The 22,597-nt window shown below is 42.0% G+C and overlaps 6 non-coding genes across 6 annotated transcripts; 2 read left to right on the forward strand and 4 right to left on the reverse strand.

Annotated features, from left to right (window-relative positions):
* Positions 1 to 4,552: 4,552 nt before the first annotated feature.
* On the forward strand, positions 4,553 to 4,626 carry trnat-agu (transfer RNA threonine (anticodon AGU)). Its single transcript has one exon. It is a non-coding gene; the product is annotated as a tRNA-Thr (tRNA).
* A 1,014-nt stretch (positions 4,627 to 5,640) lies between these two features.
* Positions 5,641 to 5,722, reverse strand: trnal-aag (transfer RNA leucine (anticodon AAG)). Its single transcript has one exon. It is a non-coding gene; the product is annotated as a tRNA-Leu (tRNA).
* A 2,764-nt stretch (positions 5,723 to 8,486) lies between these two features.
* On the reverse strand, positions 8,487 to 8,568 carry trnal-aag (transfer RNA leucine (anticodon AAG)). Its single transcript has one exon. It is a non-coding gene; the product is annotated as a tRNA-Leu (tRNA).
* A 1,679-nt stretch (positions 8,569 to 10,247) lies between these two features.
* Positions 10,248 to 10,321, forward strand: trnat-agu (transfer RNA threonine (anticodon AGU)). The gene has a single exon. It is a non-coding gene; the product is annotated as a tRNA-Thr (tRNA).
* A 1,014-nt stretch (positions 10,322 to 11,335) lies between these two features.
* trnal-aag (transfer RNA leucine (anticodon AAG)) lies at positions 11,336 to 11,417 on the reverse strand. The gene has a single exon. It is a non-coding gene; the product is annotated as a tRNA-Leu (tRNA).
* Positions 11,418 to 14,181: 2,764 nt separating this feature from the next.
* On the reverse strand, positions 14,182 to 14,263 carry trnal-aag (transfer RNA leucine (anticodon AAG)). The gene has a single exon. It is a non-coding gene; the product is annotated as a tRNA-Leu (tRNA).
* Between the last annotated feature and the right edge of the window lie 8,334 nt (positions 14,264 to 22,597).

Below are 22,597 nucleotides of genomic sequence, written 5' to 3' on the forward strand. Positions count from 1 at the left end.
CCTAACCCCATTAGGAAGTGTTCTTGTTATAAGTGTATTCCTCAGCTTTCCCCAAATTATCTTCTTCTTGCCAACATCTCTAGTCTTTTATCCTGCAATAACTCAGCCAACACTTAAATCTCCAAAAGCTGCTTGTGTTAATTTCTTTAAATCACAAATATCATGTGTAAATACTGGCCATGTAATACTCTGCATTGTGGAATAATAGTTTATTTTAAAGGGAACTAGAGAAACTAAGAACTAGAGAAATCAAGAAAGGCTTTTTTTCTAGAATTAATAAATGCACATCCTGTTCACTGGGGAAATTAAATCCACACTGAGCAATCTTCAATATGTTCAGAATATGACAGCAAGAATCCTATCAGGGATGCATTACACCTGTTTTCAAGTCCTTGCACTGGTTACCTATCAGATTTCGAGTCAACTTCAAAATCCTTATCCTCCTTATATACTGTCCTACAACTGTTATTATTGATCTCAGAATTATTGTACTTGACATGACTTCATTCAGCCTTTCCTGAACGTCTATGACAGGCAGAGAGAGTGCTGTTTCTGGTGCGATCTTTTGCAGCTGACATTTCACTGTTTTAAACGAACAAGAAATTAGATTGCTCATAAATCACTTATTCTATATAAACACAGCGTAATTGCCCTCCGAAAATCCTCTTTTTCTTGTTCGTTTTAGAGACCTTGATCGAAACTGATTTTAGATGTCAGAAAGGATTTATTCTCTCTGTATTTCCTACATTGCTTTGTCGAGATTTTAACTTTATATCTAGGCTCAGATTTCAACTATAAATCGTACAGTAATTAATAGCAGTAAATACTGATGTTTATACATAAAAAAGTCATGCCTTGGAGTATAGACCCCCAAAGGAATGCCATAGACTCAAACTGCAAAATAAACATACAGAAAGAAAGTATTTGTATTGTAATTGCAAATCCTGGTACTGTATGAGTGATTGGTATGACTTTCCTCATTACAAATCTCTTATTAGAATTTAAATTTCTCTGTAACTCCAGGTCAGAACAGAGAAAATGTAACTGCCTTAAGGAGTTTACGATTATGAAAAATAGAAGGATAAGCATGATACGTATGTCTTCTGTCATTTTCTAAGTCATGTTACTGAGCACCAAATCTTATTGAGAATATGAATCCATTTAAGGTTTATACCATTAAAGTAACGGTTTATTCCATGCTGAATATGTTTGTACCAGACTTTTTTGAGGCCTGTTTAATTGTGTCTGAAGTCTGATGTTGTAAATTTTATTGTTAAAAAGATCCATGAAAATGTCACTACTAAAGTTAGCTGGTACTGTTGGTATTGTAAGTGGCAAGTAGAGCTCATATTTTAGATTTTGTGTAGTTGCTAGCGTTGAACTGTGTGTTGGATGCACATGAATTGAAGGAATTAGCAAACATAGCTGATGCGGATCCACAGAGCCAGCATATTAAGATGTTTATAATTAGAGGCAATTTGTTTAAATAACTAGGTATGGATACTGATGTGCAAGAGGGGTGGAAAGGCTGTTTCCTTAAGCCAGCACTATAAAATGTTTTATTCTCAGTGAGATGCTGCCATTTCATAGTGGGTTTCTAACACTGTGTATAGTTCCATCCACACAGTGCCTTTACTTCCATCCATTTCTAATCTCTTTATCCAGTACAGAGGATTTGGAGCCTATCCCAGTAAGCGACGGACACAAGGCAGAATACACCCTGGACATAGCGCCAGTCCATCACAGGACAGACAGACACAAACACACACACACCAGGGCCAGTTTAAATCTAACCTCAGAACCTTTCTTTTCAGAAGACTTAGTGTCTGTATCTGCTTCATTTTCTAATTTTGGTAGCACCTCTAACTGCTTGTCTTTCTTATATGCATTTACTTTGTAATCTGTGGTCCTTTTATCTGTTTTTACATCTACTGTATTGCTTTGAGATGCCACCTTTAATGGTGATAAATCAAATAAAGTTTTTTATTACTGTTATAGGGAAACATGATCAGATTTAAAAAGATCTAAAGTATACTAGTTTGTCACTCTTCTCATTCCCTTTGCTAAATGACTTTTCATACTAATCTGATCAATCTAACTGCCAGTTTTCTGTGCTTTCTCTATCCTGCTAGATTTGCAATTATTCTGAAAATTTTCATCTTGAAATAATTCATTTCTAAATACCTTTTTCACTGTTAACATCTTGCAGCAACTCTGTGACAAAATATACACTCTGACAGTTCATCCTGCTACCAACATTAAATAAAACAAATCTTAAGATTTCTATATTTATGTCTTTATTTAGTGGTTTCATTAGTGACAAAGGCTAAACTTTCTTGGAAAAATGTCTTTTATGTGTTGCGGAAAAATCTGACTCGCTTTAACAAAATATGTTTACAAATCCTTTCACCTGGCATTTTCGTAGTTAGAAATTATGGAACGCTCTGTTAAAAGCAAGGGAGTTTTTATGTCTGTTGCAGTTCTTTTGCAACATGAATATAATTATATCGTTATTAATTTCTTGAGATACGCGATTCCATATTATATTCCCTTTTAATCAAATTCTAAAAGTATGCTTGTTGACTCCAGTATCGCGTTAGTTAAAGACTTTGATGCTTAAAATGTTTAGGGAGAAATGGAATACTGGTGTGTATGTTTTCTTTAAAGCACCGAGACCAGCCATATACTGTATGTTTAAGTTCCAAAATTAATATCGTTTATGGACTTCACACGCGTTGTAGTATGCTCCTATTCTTTTTATGCTCAGGCACTAAGTAAAAGGAGATGCTTCATATTGCTTGACTAATTTTAAAAACTAAGTTAGAAATGCAGACGCTCCCTCGGTGCGCTGCTCTGGTGCGCCGGCTCTTACACAGTGGCTGTCTGCCGTAAGCGTTACAATATACATACCCAACACTGCTTGTACCCATCTGTCATGCAAATAAAACACCTTGAATTGAATTGAATTGAGGGGAGAGGGGGGGAATACTAAAGCCAATACTGGCTCAATACCCTCGATGGGCTTTGACGTGCTAATGCGTTGGTTTAACAGTCCGGGTGTGGCAGGCTTCCAATGTCAACTCGACTCGATTGGAAGACAATGAACGTATTTTGTGATATTTAGAAATATAAATTTGTTTGGTGCGAGTGAGGTTTTATTTAATCTCTGACCAAGGGAAACGTTTCATTTTTTCAAAGAAATGTTTGTTAAAAAATAAAGTCATAGTTCTATGGGATTCAATCACAGACCATGTGACATGGGAGTCAGGAAACTACTGTAACACACAGCGCCACCAGATTTAATAACGCAATAAAAACGCTATAAAATAATGTGACTAGGCACAGAAAAAGTTTACAGCACAGTACAATAATAAATGCTGACCATGACTTTAGAAGCATAAATTACCTTACACTCAATTTAAACACAAGCTGTCTTTCTGTATGAACCTCTAAGCTGGTTCATACAGAAAATGTAGAAATGCATTAGCCTGATTATGATTAAAAAACACATAATTAAACACGCGTTTGCGATTTAAATCAGAACACGATTTAAATCAATATAAATGTTTGTATTGTAACGCATACTGTCCAGCCTCCATTTCTCTATAAAAATTTACTCTGTTGCACACACACACACAATAGAAGGAGGAACCGCTGTCAGAAGGGAAGATATGTTCAAAATATCGCAAATATTGATCATGTTGCGATATTTTGAAATATAAAAGTCAATTGATTGTCCATAATATCGCTATTCTATTTTTTCGAAGAAATGTTTGTTAAGAGAAACGTCAGGCACCAGCTGGATTTAAACACACAACCTGCCAGATGGTAGTCAAGCACCTAGACCAGTCGGCTACAAGACAGCTCGCATGAACAGACAGGCGAAACAGCCCTACACAGCCCTGTCGCAGCACACGAATACCGTTATTAAATTGTTTAGATACGCGATTCCATATTATATTCCCTTTTAATCAAATTCTAAAAGTATGCTTGTTGACTCCGGTATCACGTTAGTTAAAGACTTCAAAGCTTAAAATGTTTAGGGAGAAATGGATACTGGTGTGTATTTTTTTCTTTAAAGTACCAAGACCAGCTATATACTGTATGTTTATGTTCCAAAATTAATATCGTTTATGGCCTTCACACGCGTTACAGTATGCTCCTATTCTTTTTATGCTCAGCTACTAAGATTTCCCTTCAGTGGTAAAATTCAACATCTACAACGGGCACAGCAAAGACGTTTACTGTAAGTCTTTCTACGACAGACCAACGGACCACGAGTGCCCCTGTCGGTCAACCAATCACGTACTGCGGTGCCACGCGTCATCTTGCATCATACTGAGCGACGTCACCTGCGGTACGTGTCTGTGACGCGCACTTTGAATGGCTGCATCTGTACCGGAAAATAATGCGGTATCGCCCGCGCATTTTGAATGGCTGCATCTGTAAATGAGGCAACTTGCAAGGCGAGCAGGCTCGGTGCACACCGAACGCAGATGTCTCAGAGCAGTTGAGACGTGTCCAAGTGGCTGTCAAAGGACGGCCCTTTGCCGGCGCCGTGGCTTAGTTGGCTAAAGCGCCTGTCTAGTAAACAGGAGATCCTGGGTCCGATTCCCAGCGGTGCCTTTCTTCCTGTCTTACTGTACAGAATTTATCCTTATGGGCAAATCCCATCCCTTTTAATTCAGGTGAATGCAAGTGTTCGTTTCCTTTCTGGAACAACTTGTTTTGAAAGAAATCTATACAGCTTGCGAAAGATGAAACACAAATCTTGCTTATCAGTGAAGAAGAGGTACTCCCAGCAGGCCAGCTAATACCAGCAGTGTTTTTTTTTTCACCCTAACCCAGAGAATGGAGAAAAGCGAGGCGCCTGTGGCTCTGCAGTGTAATCAGTTCGCGAGTTTGGCGGTTAGCTGAAAGAGTGGCAAATGGAGCTCGCCCCAGCCCGTCCTTATTCTTTTAAAGAGGATAAAAAATTAACTTCGCCGCCATTACTACCAGCTTTAAAAGACTGCCATGGGCACGGAAAAAAACACACTACAGATGACTTTTCTGGAACCGAAGCAGAGATTCCTTTACGAACCAACTGATAAAGCTCAGCCAGTGAATACTGTTAACAGAATGTGAAAGCACGATCAACTTTGTAACTGCAACCACAGGAAAAACAGCAAGAAGCAGGCTCCATTCCCCATTTAAATCTGTCGTGCGAGGCATGCTTCTTGAACGCATGAAGTAAATCCCACGATCGCTTTTGAACTTGGACAAAGTACTTCCAAAGGAGCGCTATGCGCAAAGATTTAACAAGCTCAACCCCCGCCAACGATTCGGTGTGAAGAAGCAGAACATTCAAGTTTCACAGACAGAAGCGGCACGCCAGCACAGCCAACATTAAAACGGAGGGCACACAACGATTTGCATTGACACAAAAGTGATCTGGGCAGACGTCGTTCCCTGCATAACGCAAAAAGTGGCAAAGCGCTTTTGGGTTGAGAGGACGCAAGAAGGTTTTTGTTTTGTGCCTTGATGTCAAGCTGAGAAAGTATCTTTAAACACTTTGCTTAGTTTCTCGAGAGACTGCCCAAAAGCAGTTCCCTCCCTTTGGTCTGAAGTCAGCTGAAAGGAGGTGGCGACAGAAGCACCTGGCAGCGGTGGGATTCGAACCCACGCCCCCGAAGAGACTGGAGCCTTAATCCAGTGCCTTAGACCGCTCGGCCACGCTACCCGCTGTGCGCTGTCTCTTTTTCTTGTTACTTGCTCGGAGGAGGTCAGGTGGGTTTTGCTCTTGTCGCCCGACTTAGTGGCGTTATGACCGTGGAACCGACTGCACCTGCTTTTTCTGAGATGCTTCCCCTCTCATGGTGAGATCTCGACTTCTTTAACACCTCTGGATAAAGATCTTCTGTGGAGCAGGTTTCAGACCTCTGCGTACAGCACCCTTGATGTCATTTTATCTTTACAGCAGCCGCATCCGGAAAGTTGTGTCTTTTACGTTTTATTTGAACAACAAAACTACATACAATACAAACAAGAGCACATATAACGTATCAAGAAAATCATCAGGGGCACATGCTATAATACAATTACACTTTATGAAAAACGATTACACAAGGTAAATAAAGATAAGGTCCGCACAGCTTGTTCTTACATTTCGAAAGAGTCCGTAAATGCCCCTTTATGTCTATTTTGAACTGTTCAAACGTAGGACTCTTCCCAGACCATTTCACTTTATACCACATTCCTAAACGAGGATGCATCTCCTGTTTTAGAACTATTTTGGCCGTGTGGCTTATACAACGCACCCAGAGTATTCTAATGGTGGACTGCAGATCTGTGCTATAGTTCAGTCGAATTCGAAGGATCCAGCAATCGTACTGGATTTGACAGGGATTCTGAAATGTCTCTTGCAAAAGTATTCGGGTTTGCTTGAACCTTTGATAAAAAAAAAGTGATCTGATCTGAAACTACCCAGCTTACAATCTCTGAGGTAGTTGTCACTAAACTCGGACGTGATGTGGCACACATATGCCGTGTGCCTTTACTTTTGTAAAAAACTGGTATCGGGAAAAGTTTCTTAATATTTCTTTTGATTAGCATGCAAGAAAATGTGATCATTACCTATGGAACTTCCCGCCAGCGTGGAGCTTGAATTCACAACCTTGAGATTCAGTGTTCAAGAGTCACAGAAGAGGTCGGCCTGGTCTTCAGTTTGCCACAATAAGCTCCGGCAGTGCTCCTCTGTAAAGCAGATTGTTCGGATCCGTTATGTGGGACGGCACTTCGATACTAAGATCGTTTGCAGCACACGCATGGTTTCCCCCCTTCACGCAAAAACATAGACGAAGGAAGCTCTCTTGTCTTGGACTGCTGACTCCCGGATTTAAAGCGCTCTGGGTGCCAGCTAAGTCTCTAACAAGCACACTATAAAGACAGGAATTACACTTTGCTCACGTCACGCATGGAATGGCGAGGCTACTTGTTCCAATATTATCTAGTCTCACCTCATATGGTGCCGATTCCTGGTTTTCATTTAAGAAAGAGCACTGCAAACACCGTAAACAGTGCAAAACGTGTGATGAAAGAAGTCTTTTCCCCCCTTTGTCTAAAGCAGAACACAGCGGAGTCATGCCGAGGGTTGTGAGATCAAGATTTCAGTGGAGCACTGTCGTCTACGTCTTTAGCTACATGAGTTGGACATCCTCTTGTACACGGAAAGCAGATTGAGATCCTCTGACATGAAAAGTGCCAGATAAAAGCCATTTCTCATCCTTTCTCTTAGTGGTGGAGCTATCGCATGTAAATGAGGCAACTTGCAAGGCGAGCAGGCTCGGTGCACACCGAACGCAGATGTCTCAGAGCAGTTGAGACGTGTCCAAGTGGCTGTCAAAGGACGGCCCTTTGCCGGCGCCGTGGCTTAGTTGGCTAAAGCGCCTGTCTAGTAAACAGGAGATCCTGGGTCCGATTCCCAGCGATGCCTTTCTTCCTGTCTTACTGTACAGAATTTATCCTTATGGGCAAATCCCATCCCTTTTAATTCAGGTGAATGCAAGTGTTCGTTTCCTTTCTGGAACAACTTGTTTTGAAAGAAATCTAAACAGCTTGCGAAAGATGAAACACAAATCTTGCTTATCAGTGAAGAAGAGGTACTCCCAGCAGGCCAGCTAATACCAGCAGTGTTTTTTTTTTCACCCTAACCCAGAGAATGGAGAAAAGCGAGGCGCCTGTGGCTCTGCAGTGTAATCAGTTCGCGAGTTTGGCGGTTAGCTGAAAGAGTGGCAAATGGAGCTCGCCCCAGCCCGTCCTTATTCTTTTAAAGAGGATAAAAAATTAACTTCGCCGCCATTACTACCAGCTTTAAAAGACTGCCATGGGCACGGAAAAAAACACACTACAGATGACTTTTCTGAAACCGAAGCAGAGATTCCTTTACGAACCAACTGATAAAGCTCAGCCAGTGAATACTGTTAACAGAATGTGAAAGCACGATCAACTTTGTAACTGCAACCACAGGAAAAACAGCAAGAAGCAGGCTCCATTCCCCATTTAAATCTGTCGTGCGAGGCATGCTTCTTGAACGCATGAAGTAAATCCCACGATCGCTTTTGAACTTGGACAAAGTACTTCCAAAGGAGCGCTATGCGCAAAGATTTAACAAGCTCAACCCCCGCCAACGATTCGGTGTGAAGAAGCAGAACATTCAAGTTTCACAGACAGAAGCGGCACGCCAGCACAGCCAACATTAAAACGGAGGGCACACTACGATTTGCATTGACACAAAAGTGATCTGGGCAGACGTCGTTCCCTGCATAACGCAAAAAGTGGCAAAGCGCTTTTGGGTTGAGAGGACGCAAGAAGGTTTTTGTTTTGTGCCTTGATGTCAAGCTGAGAAAGTATCTTTAAACACTGCTTAGTTTCTCGAGAGACTGCCAAAAAGCAGTTCCCTCCCTTTGGTCTGAAGTCAGCTGAAAGGAGGTGGCGACAGAAGCACCTGGCAGCGGTGGGATTCGAACCCACGCCCCCGGAGAGACTGGAGCCTTAATCCAGCGCCTTAGACCGCTCGGCCACGCTACCCGCTGTGCGCTGTCTCTTTGTCTTGTTACTTGGTCGGAGGAGGTCGGGTGGGTTTTGCTCTTGTCGCCCGACTTAGTGGCGTTATGACCGTGGAACCGACTGCACCTGCTTTTTCTGAGATGCTTCCCCTCTCATGGCGAGATCTCGACTTCTTTAACACCTCTGGATAAAGATCTTCTGTGGAGCAGGTTTCAGACCTCTGCGTACAGCACCCTTGATGTCATTTTATCTTTACAGCAGCCGCATCCGGAAAGTTGTGTCTTTTACGTTTTATTTGAACAACAAAACTACATACAATACAAACAAGAGCACATATAACGTATCAAGAAAATCATCAGGGGCACATGCTATAATACAATTACACTTTATGAAAAACGATTACACAAGGTAAATAAAGATAAGGTCCGCACAGCTTGTTCTTACATTTCGAAAGAGTCCGTAAATACCCCTTTACGTCTATTTTGAACTGTTCAAACATAGGACTCTTCCCAGACTATTTCACTTTATACCACATTCCTAAACGAGGATGCATCTCCTGTTTTAGAACTATTTTGGCCGTGTGGCTTATACAACGCACCCACAGTATTCTAATGGTGGACTGCAGATCTGTGCTATAGTTCAGTCGAATTCGAAGGATCCAGCAATCGTACTGGATTTGACAGGGATTCTGAAATGTCTCTTGCAAAAGTATTCGGGTTTGCTTGAACCTTTGATAAAAAAAAAGTGATCTGATCTGAAACTACCCAGCTTACAATCTCTGAGGTAGTTGTCACTAAACTCGGACGTGATGTGGCACACATATGCCGTGTGCCTTTACTTTTGTAAAAAACTGGTATCGGGAAAAGTTTCTTAATATTTCTTTTGATTAGCATGCAAGAAAATGTGATCATTACCTATGGAATTTCCCGCCAGCGTGGAGCTTGAATTCACAACCTTGAGATTCAGTGTTCAAGAGTCACAGAAGAGGTCGGCCTGGTCTTCAGTTTGCCACAATAAGCTCCGGCAGTGCTCCTCTGTAAAGCAGATTGTTCGGATCCGTTATGTGGGACGGCACTTCGATACTAAGATCGTTTGCAGCACACGCATGGTTTCCCCCCTTCACGCAAAAAACATAGACAAAGGAAGCTCTCTTGTCTTGGACTGCTGACTCCCGGATTTAAAGCGCTCTGGGTGCCAGCTAAGTCTCTAACAAGCACACTATAAAGACAGGAATTACACTTTGCTCACGTCACGCATGGAATGGCGAGGCTACTTGTTCCAATATTATCTAGTCTCACCTCATATGGTGCCGATTCCTGGTTTTCATTTAAGAAAGAGCACTGCAAACACCGTAAACAGTGCAAAACGTGTGATGAAAGAAGTCTTTTCCCCCCTTTGTCTAAAGCAGAACACAGCGGAGTCATACCGAGGGTTGTGAGATCAAGATTTCAGTGGAGCACTGTCGTCTACGTCTTTAGCTACATGAGTTGGACATCCTCTTGTACACGGAAAGCAGATTGAGATCCTCTGACATGAAAAGTGCCAGATAAAAGCCATTTCTCATCCTTTCTCTTAGTGGTGGAGCTATCGCATGTAAATGAGGCAACTTGCAAGGCGAGCAGGCTCGGTGCACACCGAACGCAGATGTCTCAGAGCAGTTGAGACATGTCCAAGTGGCTGTCAAAGGATGGCCCTTTGCCGGCGCCGTGGCTTAGTTGGCTAAAGCGCCTGTCTAGTAAACAGGAGATCCTGGGTCCGATTCCCAGCGGTGCCTTTCTTCCTGTCTTACTGTACAGAATTTATCCTTATGGGCAAATCCCATGCCTTTTAATTCAGGTGAATGCAAGTGTTCGTTTCCTTTCTGGAACAACTTGTTTTGAAAGAAATCTATACAGCTTGCGAAAGATGAAACACAAATCTTGCTTATCAGTGAAGAAGAGGTACTCCCAGCAGGCCAGCTAATACCAGCAGTGTTTTTTTTTTCACCCTAACCCAGAGAATGGAGAAAAGCGAGGCGCCTGTGGCTCTGCAGTGTAATCAGTTCGCGAGTTCGGCGGTTAGCTGAAAGAGTGGCAACTGGAGCTCGCCCCAGCCCGTCCTTATTCTTTTAAAGAGGATAAAAAATTAACTTCGCCGCCATTACTACCAGCTTTAAAAGACTGCCATGGGCATGGAAAAAAACACACTACAGATGACTTTTCTGGAACCGAAGCAGAGATTCCTTTACGAACCAACTGATAAAGCTCAGCCAGTGAATACTGTTAACAGAATGTGAAAGCACGATCAACTTTGTAACTGCAACCACAGGAAAAACAGCAAGAAGCAGGCTCCATTCCCCATTTAAATCTGTCGTGCGAGGCATGCTTCTTGAACGCATGAAGTAAATCCCAGGATCGCTTTTGAACTTGGACAAAGTACTTCCAAAGGAGCGCTATGCGCAAAGATTTAACAAGCTCAACCCCCGCCAACGATTCGGTGTGAAGAAGCAGAACATTCAAGTTTCACAGACAGAAGCGGCACGCCAGCACAGCCAACATTAAAACGGAGGGCACACTACGATTTGCATTGACACAAAAGTGATCTGGGCAGACGTCGTTCCCTGCATAACGCAAAAAGTGGCAAAGCACTTTTGGGTTGAGAGGACACAAGAAGGTTTTTGTTTTGTGCCTTGATGTCAAGCTGAGAAAGTATCTTTAAACACTTTGCTTAGTTTCTCGAGAGACTGCCAAAAAGCAGTTCCCTCCCTTTGGTCTGAAGTCAGCTGAAAGGAGGTGGCGACAGAAGCACCTGGCAGCGGTGGGATTCGAACCCACGCCCCCGGAGAGACTGGAGCCTTAATCCAGCGCCTTAGACCGCTCGGCCACGCTACCCGCTGTGCGCTGTCTCTTTGTCTTGTTACTTGGTCGGAGGAGGTCGGGTGGGTTTCGCTCTTGTCGCCCGACTTAGTGGCGTTATGACCGTGGAACCGACTGCACCTGCTTTTTCTGAGATGCTTCCCCTCTCATGGCGAGATCTCGACTTCTTTAACACCTCTGGATAAAGATCTTCTGTGGAGCAGGTTTCAGACCTCTGCGTACAGCACCCTTGATGTCATTTTATCTTTACAGCAGCCGCATCCGGAAAGTTGTGTCTTTTACGTTTTATTTGAACAACAAAACTACATACAATACAAACAAGAGCACATATAACGTATCAAGAAAATCATCAGGGGCACATGCTATAATACAATTACACTTTATGAAAAACGATTACACAAGGTAAATAAAGATAAGGTCCGCACAGCTTGTTCTTACATTTCGAAAGAGTCCGTAAATACCCCTTTACGTCTATTTTGAACTGTTCAAACGTAGGACTCTTCCCAGACCATTTCACTTTATACCACATTCCTAAACGAGGATGCATCTCCTGTTTTAGAACTATTTTGGCCATGTGGCTTATACAACGCACCCACAGTATTCTAATGGTGGACTGCAGATCTGTGCTATAGTTCAGTCGAATTCGAAGGATCCAGCAATCGTACTGGATTTGACAGGGATTCTGAAATGTCTCTTGCAAAAGTATTCGGGTTTGCTTGAACCTTTGATAAAAAAAAAGTGATCTGATCTGAAACTACCCAGCTTACAATCTCTGAGGTAGTTGTCACTAAACTCGGACGTGATGTGGCACACATATGCCGTGTGCCTTTACTTTTGTAAAAAACTGGTATCGGGAAAAGTTTCCTAATATTTCTTTTGATTAGCATGCAAGAAAATGTGATCATTACCTATGGAATTTCCCGCCAGCGTGGAGCTTGAATTCACAACCTTGAGATTCAGTGTTCAAGAGTCACAGAAGAGGTCGGCCTGGTCTTCAGTTTGCCACAATAAGCTCCGGCAGTGCTCCTCTGTAAAGCAGATTGTTCGGATCCGTTATGTGGGACGGCACTTCGATACTAAGATCGTTTGCAGCACACGCATGGTTTCCCCCCTTCACGCAAAAAACATAGACGAAGGAAGCTCTCTTGTCTTGGACTGCTGACTCCCGGATTTAAAGCGCTCTGGGTGCCAGCTAAGTCTCTAACAAGCACACTATAAAGACAGGAATTACACTTTGCTCACGTCACGCATGGAATGGCGAGGCTACTTGTTCCAATATTATCTAGTCTCACCTCATATGGTGCCGATTCCTGGTTTTCATTTAAGAAAGAGCACTGCAAACACCGTAAACAGTGCAAAACGTGTGATGAAAGAAGTCTTTTCCCCCCTTTGTCTAAAGCAGAACACAGCGGAGTCATGCCGAGGGTTGTGAGATCAAGATTTCAGTGGAGCACTGTCGTCTACGTCTTTAGCTACATGAGTTGGACATCCTCTTGTACACGGAAAGCAGATTGAGATCCTCTGACATGAAAAGTGCCAGATAAAAGCCATTTCTCATCCTTTCTCTTACTGGTGGAGCTATCGCATGTAAATGAGGCAACTTGCAAGGCGAGCAGGCTCGGTGCACACCGAACGCAGATGTCTCAGAGCAGTTGAGACGTGTCCAAGTGGCTGTCAAAGGACGGCCCTTTGCCGGCGCCGTGGCTTAGTTGGCTAAAGCGCCTGCCTAGTAAACAGGAGATCCTGGGTCCGATTCCCAGCGGTGCCTTTCTTCCTGTCTTACTGTACAGAATTTATCCTTACGGGCAAATCCCATGCCTTTTAATTCAGGTGAATGCAAGTTATCGTTTCCTTTCTGGAACAACTTGTTTTGAAAGAAATCTATACAGCTTGCGAAAGATGAAACACAAATCTTGCTTATCAGTGAAGAAGAGGTACTCCCAACAGGCCAGCTAATACCAGCAGTGTTTTTTTTTCACCCTAACCCAGAGAATGGAGAAAAGCGAGGCGCCTGTGGCTCTGCAGTGTAATCAGTTCGCGAGTTTGGCGGTTAGCTGAAAGAGTGGCAAATGGAGCTCGCCCCAGCCCGTCCTTATTCTTTTAAAGAGGATAAAAAATTAACTTCGCCGCCATTACTACCAGCTTTAAAAGACTGCCATGGGCACGGAAAAAAACACACTACAGATGACTTTTCTGGAACTGAAGCAGAGATTCCTTTACGAACCAACTGATAAAGCTCAGCCAGTGAATACTGTTAACAGAATGTGAAAGCACGATCAACTTTGTAACTGCAACCACAGGAAAAACAGCAAGAAGCAGGCTCCATTCCCCATTTAAATCTGTCGTGCGAGGCATGCTTCTTGAACGCATGAAGTAAATCCCACGATCGCTTTTGAACTTGGACAAAGTACTTCCAAAGGAGCGCTATGCGCAAAGATTTAACAAGCTCAACCCCCGCCAACGATTCGGTGTGAAGAAGCAGAACATTCAAGTTTCACAGACAGAAGCGGCACGCCAGCACAGCCAACATTAAAACGGAGGGCACACTACGATTTGCATTGACACAAAAGTGATCTGGGCAGACGTCGTTCCCTGCATAACGCAAAAAGTGGCAAAGCGCTTTTGGGTTGAGAGGACGCAAGAAGGTTTTTGTTTTGTGCCTTGATGTCAAGCTGAGAAAGTATCTTTAAACACTGCTTAGTTTCTCGAGAGACTGCCAAAAAGCAGTTTCCTCCCTTTGGTCTGAAGTCAGCTGAAAGGAGGTGGCGACAGAAGCACCTGGCAGCGGTGGGATTCGAACCCACGCCCCTGGAGAGACTGGAGCCTTAATCCAGCACCTTAGACCGCTCGGCCACGCTACCCGCTGTGCGCTGTCTCTTTGTCTTGTTACTTGCTCGGAGGAGGTCGGGTGGGTTTTGCTCTTGTCGCCCGACTTAGTGGCGTTATGACCGTGGAACCGACTGCACCTGCTTTTTCTGAGATGCTTCCCCTCTCATGGCGAGATCTCGACTTCTTTAACACCTCTGGATAAAGATCTTCTGTGGAGCAGGTTTCAGACCTCTGCGTGCAGCACCCTTGATGTCATTTTATCTTTACAGCAGCCGCATCCGGAAAGTTGTGTCTTTTACGTTTTATTTGAACAACAAAACTACATACAATACAAACAAGAGCACATATAACGTATCAAGAAAATCATCAGGGGCACATGCTATAATACAATTACACTTTATGAAAAACGATTACACAAGGTAAATAAAGATAAGGTCCGCACAGCTTGTTCTTACATTTCGAAAGAGTCCGTAAATACCCCTTTACGTCTATTTTGAACTGTTCAAACGTAGGACTCTTCCCAGACCATTTCACTTTATACCACATTCCTAAACGAGGATGCATCTCCTGTTTTAGAACTATTTTGGCCATGTGGCTTATACAACGCACCCACAGTATTCTAATGGTGGACTGCAGATCTGTGCTATAGTTCAGTCGAATTCGAAGGATCCAGCAATCGTACTGGATTTGACAGGGATTCTGAAATGTCTCTTGCAAAAGTATTCGGGTTTGCTTGAACCTTTGATAAAAAAAAAGTGATCTGATCTGAAACTACCCAGCTTACAATCTCTGAGGTAGTTGTCACTAAACTCGGACGTGATGTGGCACACATATGCCGTGTGCCTTTACTTTTGTAAAAAACTGGTATCGGGAAAAGTTTCCTAATATTTCTTTTGATTAGCATGCAAGAAAATGTGATCATTACCTATGGAATTTCCCGCCAGCGTGGAGCTTGAATTCACAACCTTGAGATTCAGTGTTCAAGAGTCACAGAAGAGGTCGGCCTGGTCTTCAGTTTGCCACAATAAGCTCCGGCAGTGCTCCTCTGTAAAGCAGATTGTTCGGATCCGTTATGTGGGACGGCACTTCGATACTAAGATCGTTTGCAGCACACGCATGGTTTCCCCCCTTCACGCAAAAAACATAGACGAAGGAAGCTCTCTTGTCTTGGACTGCTGACTCCCGGATTTAAAGCGCTCTGGGTGCCAGCTAAGTCTCTAACAAGCACACTATAAAGACAGGAATTACACTTTGCTCACGTCACGCATGGAATGGCGAGGCTACTTGTTCCAATATTATCTAGTCTCACCTCATATGGTGCCGATTCCTGGTTTTCATTTAAGAAAGAGCACTGCAAACACCGTAAACAGTGCAAAACGTGTGATGAAAGAAGTCTTTTCCCCCCTTTGTCTAAAGCAGAACACAGCGGAGTCATGCCGAGGGTTGTGAGATCAAGATTTCAGTGGAGCACTGTCGTCTACGTCTTTAGCTACATGAGTTGGACATCCTCTTGTACACGGAAAGCAGATTGAGATCCTCTGACATGAAAAGTGCCAGATAAAAGCCATTTCTCATCCTTTCTCTTAGTGGTGGAGCTATCGCATGTAAATGAGGCAACTTGCAAGGCGAGCAGGCTCGGTGCACACCGAACGCAGATGTCTCAGAGCAGTTGAGACGTGTCCAAGTGGCTGTCAAAGGACGGCCCTTTGCCGGCGCCGTGGCTTAGTTGGCTAAAGCGCCTGCCTAGTAAACAGGAGATCCTGGGTCCGATTCCCAGCGGTGCCTTTCTTCCTGTCTTACTGTACAGAATTTATCCTTACGGGCAAATCCCATGCCTTTTAATTCAGGTGAATGCAAGTTATCGTTTCCTTTCTGGAACAACTTGTTTTGAAAGAAATCTATACAGCTTGCGAAAGATGAAACACAAATCTTGCTTATCAGTGAAGAAGAGGTACTCCCAACAGGCCAGCTAATACCAGCAGTGTTTTTTTTTCACCCTAACCCAGAGAATGGAGAAAAGCGAGGCGCCTGTGGCTCTGCAGTGTAATCAGTTCGCGAGTTTGGCGGTTAGCTGAAAGAGTGGCAAATGGAGCTCGCCCCAGCCCGTCCTTATTCTTTTAAAGAGGATAAAAAATTAACTTCGCCGCCATTACTACCAGCTTTAAAAGACTGCCATGGGCACGGAAAAAAACACACTACAGATGACTTTTCTGGAACTGAAGCAGAGATTCCTATACGAACCAACTGATAAAGCTCAGCCAGTGAATACTGTTAACAGAATGTGAAAGCACGATCAACTTTGTAACTGCAACCACAGGAAAAACAGCAAGAAGCAGGCTCCATTCCCCATTTAAATCTGTCGTGCGAGGCATGCTTCTTGAACGCATGAAGTAAATCCCACGATCGCTTTTGAACTTGGACAAAGTACTTCCAAAGGAGCGCTATGCGCAAAGATTTAACATGCTCAACCCCCGCCAACGATTCGGTGTGAAGAAGCAGAACATTCAAGTTTCACAGACAGAAGCGGCACGCCAGCACAGCCAACATTAAAACGGAGGGCACACTACGATTTGCATTGACACAAAAGTGATCTGGGCAGACGTCGTTCCCTGCATAACACAAAAAGTGGCAAAGCGCTTTTGGGTTGAGAGGACACAAGAAGGTTTTTGTTTTGTGCCTTGATGTCAAGCTGAGAAAGTATCTTTAAACACTTTGCTTAGTTTCTCGAGAGACTGCCAAAAAGCAGTTCCCTCCCTTTGGTCTGAAGTCAGCTGAAAGGAGGGGGCGACAGAAGCACCTGGCAGTGGTGGGATTCGAACCCACGCCCCCCAAGAGACTGGAGCCTTAATCCAGCGCCTTAGACCGCTCGGCCACGCTACCCGCTGTGCGCTGTCTCTTTGTCTCGTTACTTGCTCGGAGGAGGTCGGGTGGGTTTTGCTCTTGTCGCCCGACTTAGTGGCGTTATGACCGTGGAACCGACTGCACCTGCTTTTTCTGAGATGCTTCCCCTCTCATGGCGAGATCTCGACTTCTTTAACACCTCTGGATAAAGATCGTCTGTGGAGCAGGTTTCAGACCTCTGCGTACAGCACCCTTGATGTCATTTTATCTTTACAGCAGCCGCATCCGGAAAGTTGTGTCTTTTACGTTTTATTTGAACAACAAAACTACATACAATACAAACAAGAGCACATATAACGTATCAAGAAAATCATCAGGGGCACATGCTATAATACAATTACACTTTATGAAAAACGATTACACAAGGTAAATAAAGATAAGGTCCGCACAGCTTGTTCTTACATTTCGAAAGAGTCCGTAAATACCCCTTTACATCTATTTTGAACTGTTCAAACGTAGGACTCTTCCCAGACCATTTCACTTTATACCACATTCCTAAACGAGGATGCATCTCCTGTTTTAGAACTATTTTGGCCGTGTGGCTTATACAACGCACCCACAGTATTTTAATGGTGGACTGCAGATCTGTGCTATAGTTCAGTCGAATTCGAAGGATCCAGCAATCGTACTGGATTTGACAGGGATTCTGAAATGTCTCTTGCAAAAGTATTCGGGTTTGCTTGAACCTTTGATAAAAAAAAGTGATCTGATCTGAAACTACCCAGCTTACAATCTCTGAGGTAGTTGTCACTAAACTCGGACGTGATGTGCCGTGTGCCTTTACTTTTGTAAAAAACTGGTATTGGGTAAATTAAAGTCGAAACCCAAAACAGTTACATAATTAAGAGTAAATGCCTCCTAATAGCTAGCAAACGCTCCTAGTTAGTAAAGTTGTTTGTGTCCCTGCCTGTCACGCGGGAAACTGGGGTTTGATTACCGACGGGGAGACAGCTAGTTTTTTATGATCAGATTCCAATCTTTAATGCTGTGTGTGAGAGTTTACGTAACTTTCCTTTTCTCACATTTTCTGACGACTATTCCGAAGGAGCGCCCTGTCAACTCCTAATACTTTTAAAAAAAATCTACCTGCATGTTTGATTATTTTTGTTTTATTTAGAAAAAGTTCAATATTGATCATAACTAAAGAAAATAATGATCAGAAACAAAAACAAAATGTTGAAGATGCGACTCAATCTTGAATCAGAGCTGGGTGACACGGGCTTCTGTTCTGATATGGTTGTACGAGAAACAGGAGGAATCTTTTCTCTCCTATGGAGCATGAGCTGAATCAGGAATGAGACATTTCGTGTGTTTGTGCATATGTCAACGCATGACCTACATCGTAAAACTAAAACTAAATTAAAAACTAACATTAAGTTTTCAGAGACATTCATTTATATACAAACAAGAGATAGACAAAGCAATAATTCTACATTAACTTGTCCTGCACTGATCAGACTAATTGAAATGGTCTGATTCAGAGCCTGTGCAGCTCGTGCTAATACAACATTTTCCTTTGATTTCCTTTGAGGGCGGAGTTGTCTTTAAAATCTGGATTAAATAAAAAGGAGTGACGTCAGTGTAAAACAGCTTTCCTTCTTGGGGAACAACGGTTGTGTTCCATATTTCTAATTATTTTGGTTTCAAGATAGCAATTTAGGATGAAACATAAAAGCCAGCTGGATAAAGCCGTTACACGTCATTTACAATGGTCTTTCAACTAATAGCCCGTGCAGGGATCAAACCCCAGCTGTTGGTACGAGTTGCGTAAGGCTCTGCAACATGCAGATGAGAAACTAACCTCTGCTTCTTCATTATATACACAGTGAGCTATATATGCGGGCTTACTGCCCCCTACGGGCTCTGTATTTGATTGCGGTACAAGACCGGCCGTGGAGAAATGAAGTGAAGAGGGTGTGTTCATTAAAAGGCTCATAGCATCCCTGGATGGTCTCAAACCACCACCCTTTTGGTTAACAACCGAGCCACAAAGACTCATGTACAGCTTAACACTTCTCGGTCTCAGTGTAAGTGATACACTCCGTAAAATTTCTGGAGAATCATTTGTTTTTAAAGGAAAATCGCCAACAGATCAATTGGAGTTTTTTCATTCTATACTGCAATTTCTGAAGGGTACCCTGTGAAAATACGAATTTTGACGAGAAGGGATGGACATATAAGGTCAGCAGGCTTGGGGAATTGGACCTTATGGTGAAGGCTGCTGGCTCGGCATCAGCAGAACCTGATCAATATCGGTTGACTCCGATATACTTTGACAACTTAACTTCTGGATTTAGAGACATTTACCTTAGTGTCGGTATACTAAGATGTTTTGGTAACGAGGAAGGAGGGACAAAGCAAATTGGCAGAATGTGTGCTATTTTGTTGACTACAAGTCCTCACATGCCAGAGGGTCAATATTAAAAAAAACGTAACAGTATAATCTCTTGTACTTCACAATTTAATAGTGTCTGTTACATTGTGTCTCACACCTCAGTGTCAGAATTGTGAGACGAGTTTGTAATCAGGAGGGAGGGCCATAGCAATTCAGCAGAAATTGCATTCACCTTTTCCCAATGCATTCTTACATGCCATTTTCTCACATGCCATGCTCAGAGGGTCATATTTTTAAAATGGTATCATAAAATGTCCTGAAGTTCAGGATTTTGACAGTCTGTTATATTGTGTCTCACACCTTGATGTCAGAAATATGAGACGATTTTAAAATCAGAAGGGAGGGCCCTAGCAATATAGCAAACATTGCATTTACCATTTGACAATGTCTTCTCTCATGCCATGTTCAGAGGGTCGTATTTAAAAAATGGTACAGTACAATGTCCTGAAGTTCAGGATTTTGATAGTCTTTTCCATTGTCTCTCACACATCTGTGTCAGAATTTTTAGACATTTTTATAACCAGGAGGTAGGTTCGATCACCCTCTGCTCATCCTCAGTTAACCATATAGTCTCATATGCCATGTTCTAAATGTCCCATTTAAAACTGCTATATTAAAATTTCTTGTAAAATGCAAGAGTTTGAGACTTTTTATGATCAGAAGGCAAGGTCGTGGAAAATATGCAGAAAGTGCCAGTGAATTTACGTTTTGCCTTTGTCTTATTTACTCGTGGTATAACATGCCAGTTTGTTTTATTGTGAGTTGTGTTTCTGAAATGTGTTTCATACAAAAATGCAATTTGGACAGTCTCTACTTACATATTCCCCTTTACTGAGGAAATGTACAGTAATACATCCGGATAAGTATTTTTAAAAACGACTGTAGAGAGCCATCTTCAGGCGAAAGACGACATAACATCATAGCAGCAGCATTTAAGATGGAACGAAAAACGCAAAGCAGCAGCTCGCGAATAAGAAGCCAACTTCAGCCTCGTTAGTGCAATAGCATTAGGTGAGGTGGAAAAATATGTCTTGATCTGAATCTTAACATTTTTATAGGAGGTGTTCTAGGACCTCTTGCCTCAGAAAAAAAAAACTGCCAGTACATCACTTATTTCTACTCCATCAATAGCAGCAGTGTTATCAGTACTGAGCCCTAAATGTAGGTCCTATCATCACATAAAAAGTCGAAAGTATCGACTGCATTCAACTGATAAAATGTATCTTCTATGAGAGTTATATCTTTATCCAAAATACATCGGAAACAAATTTGCACGTTTTTTGGGGGGGATCCCAAAGACTGACACTCAAAACTTTTTTTTCCTTCTTTCCAGGAGGGAGGATTATTCAGATGCAAACATTGTCCCAAAATCAATGTACTCTCCATTGATATTCAAATCCTCAAATTCTTCATCTGAACGTCGATATTGAAATATGATATCGTACAAATTGTGGTTTTCTTTTTAAAGCAAATTTTATGCTTTAAATTAAATAAATTGTATTTATTATGAATGTGCCGGAAATTTTTCAGTACTTTAGAGGGTTCTGCCATTTTAGATGTTATGCTGTTCCTGTCTGATTTATCAAATGTGTCATTTAAATCTCCAGTCATTTCTATATCAGTCTGAAGGCCTTGCAGTAAAGATTGCAATTCATCCAAAAATGCCAAGTTTCCCACTGGTGATACATACAAGGAAATGAATGTATATTTCCCCCCCAAATCAACAAATTTAAAATCAAATACCTCCCTCATCTGCAGGTGGAGAGAATAATGTCAGAAGAAATACAGGTTTAAAAGTCAGGAGCATTGATAGTCCTATTTTAAAATGACACTAAAATGCTCACAATATATTAAAAAGCTCTGTAAAATGCAAAAATAATAAAAAAAATATTAAAACAAGGTAAAAAGAAATAATACACAGTTATAAAGCTCAGGGATTATCAATGTGAAGTTACAATGGGTTGATTGTGTTTCATGTGATTTAAAAAATAAAATGTTTGCAAAAAATCCACTTACAATATGCTAAAAATGGCAAGAATACTTAACCTTTTACTACCAGTGACATATTTAGCCAATGTCCGCCTGGAATTTCCTCCCCCTTAAACATTTGTTATATCTCTGCAGCAGAACATAGCAGGAGCCTGGTTCAGGTCTTAAATTGAAGCTAACCCCCTTGGCTTTGAGTGTGAATAGTCAAATTTCTTATATTGCTTAATGTGTTCACTCAGCAGACAAACATATGAAAAAAAAAACAAAAAAAACAGCTGGCGAACATTTTTTTTTGGTCTTCAGAGGTCAGATTTTTCAACTATATGCATGTCAAGGGCCTGGGAATGATTTGAAAACCTTGTTCTAGGTGGCTACTAGCTTGGATAAAAAATTGGGACAAATTGATCAATTAGAAAAAATTCTACATCATGTTTTGTGAAGACTGGACCTGGAATGAAATGTCACGCCTATAATAAAAAATCATAAAATATAGAAAATAATAAGAATAAAAACCATTGCAATTGCTATAAAAACCTTAAGACACTGCTAGAGAGCCTTTATCTGCTGTTATGCAATGAAAAAAAACCTCAGAGTTGCCTTCTGGTGTGAAAAAAAGGAGCACTGATAAGAAACTGATAAAAAAAACTGATTGATTATCCCTTCTGAGTCAATGATTGACAGCTAAAAATGCAGCCTGAAGCTTCTAGAGGAAGTCTCACCCCCTAAGGGCTCTGAATGGCTGAAAATACAAAGAATGACAGCGGTTTTTACCAATCAAATCGCCTTATTTCTGGCGCTCGTTCTTCAAACATTTACTACGTCATCAGTAACGTTTACTAGTCTCTAGCTCTTGAGATAAACTAGTCTGGGTTATTTTGGATATATATCATGCTCCAGAATAAGGTAAAAACATGGGATATATATATATATATTTGCTGTTTTTTGCTTTTGCGGTTTTGTTGGTAAAAATGTATGATATTGACATGCTGTGCTTGACGGGTTGCCGTGTGTTTTTATTGGGATTCTGCTAGTTCATTAATTTATTGGTTTATTGCATAATAGTGTCATGTCTGAGGAAACA

This window comes from Atractosteus spatula, unplaced genomic scaffold (genome assembly GCF_055471065.1).
Source record: "Atractosteus spatula isolate fAtrSpa1 unplaced genomic scaffold, fAtrSpa1.hap1 Scaffold_62, whole genome shotgun sequence".
NCBI classification, from domain to species: Eukaryota; Metazoa; Chordata; class Actinopteri; order Semionotiformes; family Lepisosteidae; genus Atractosteus; species Atractosteus spatula.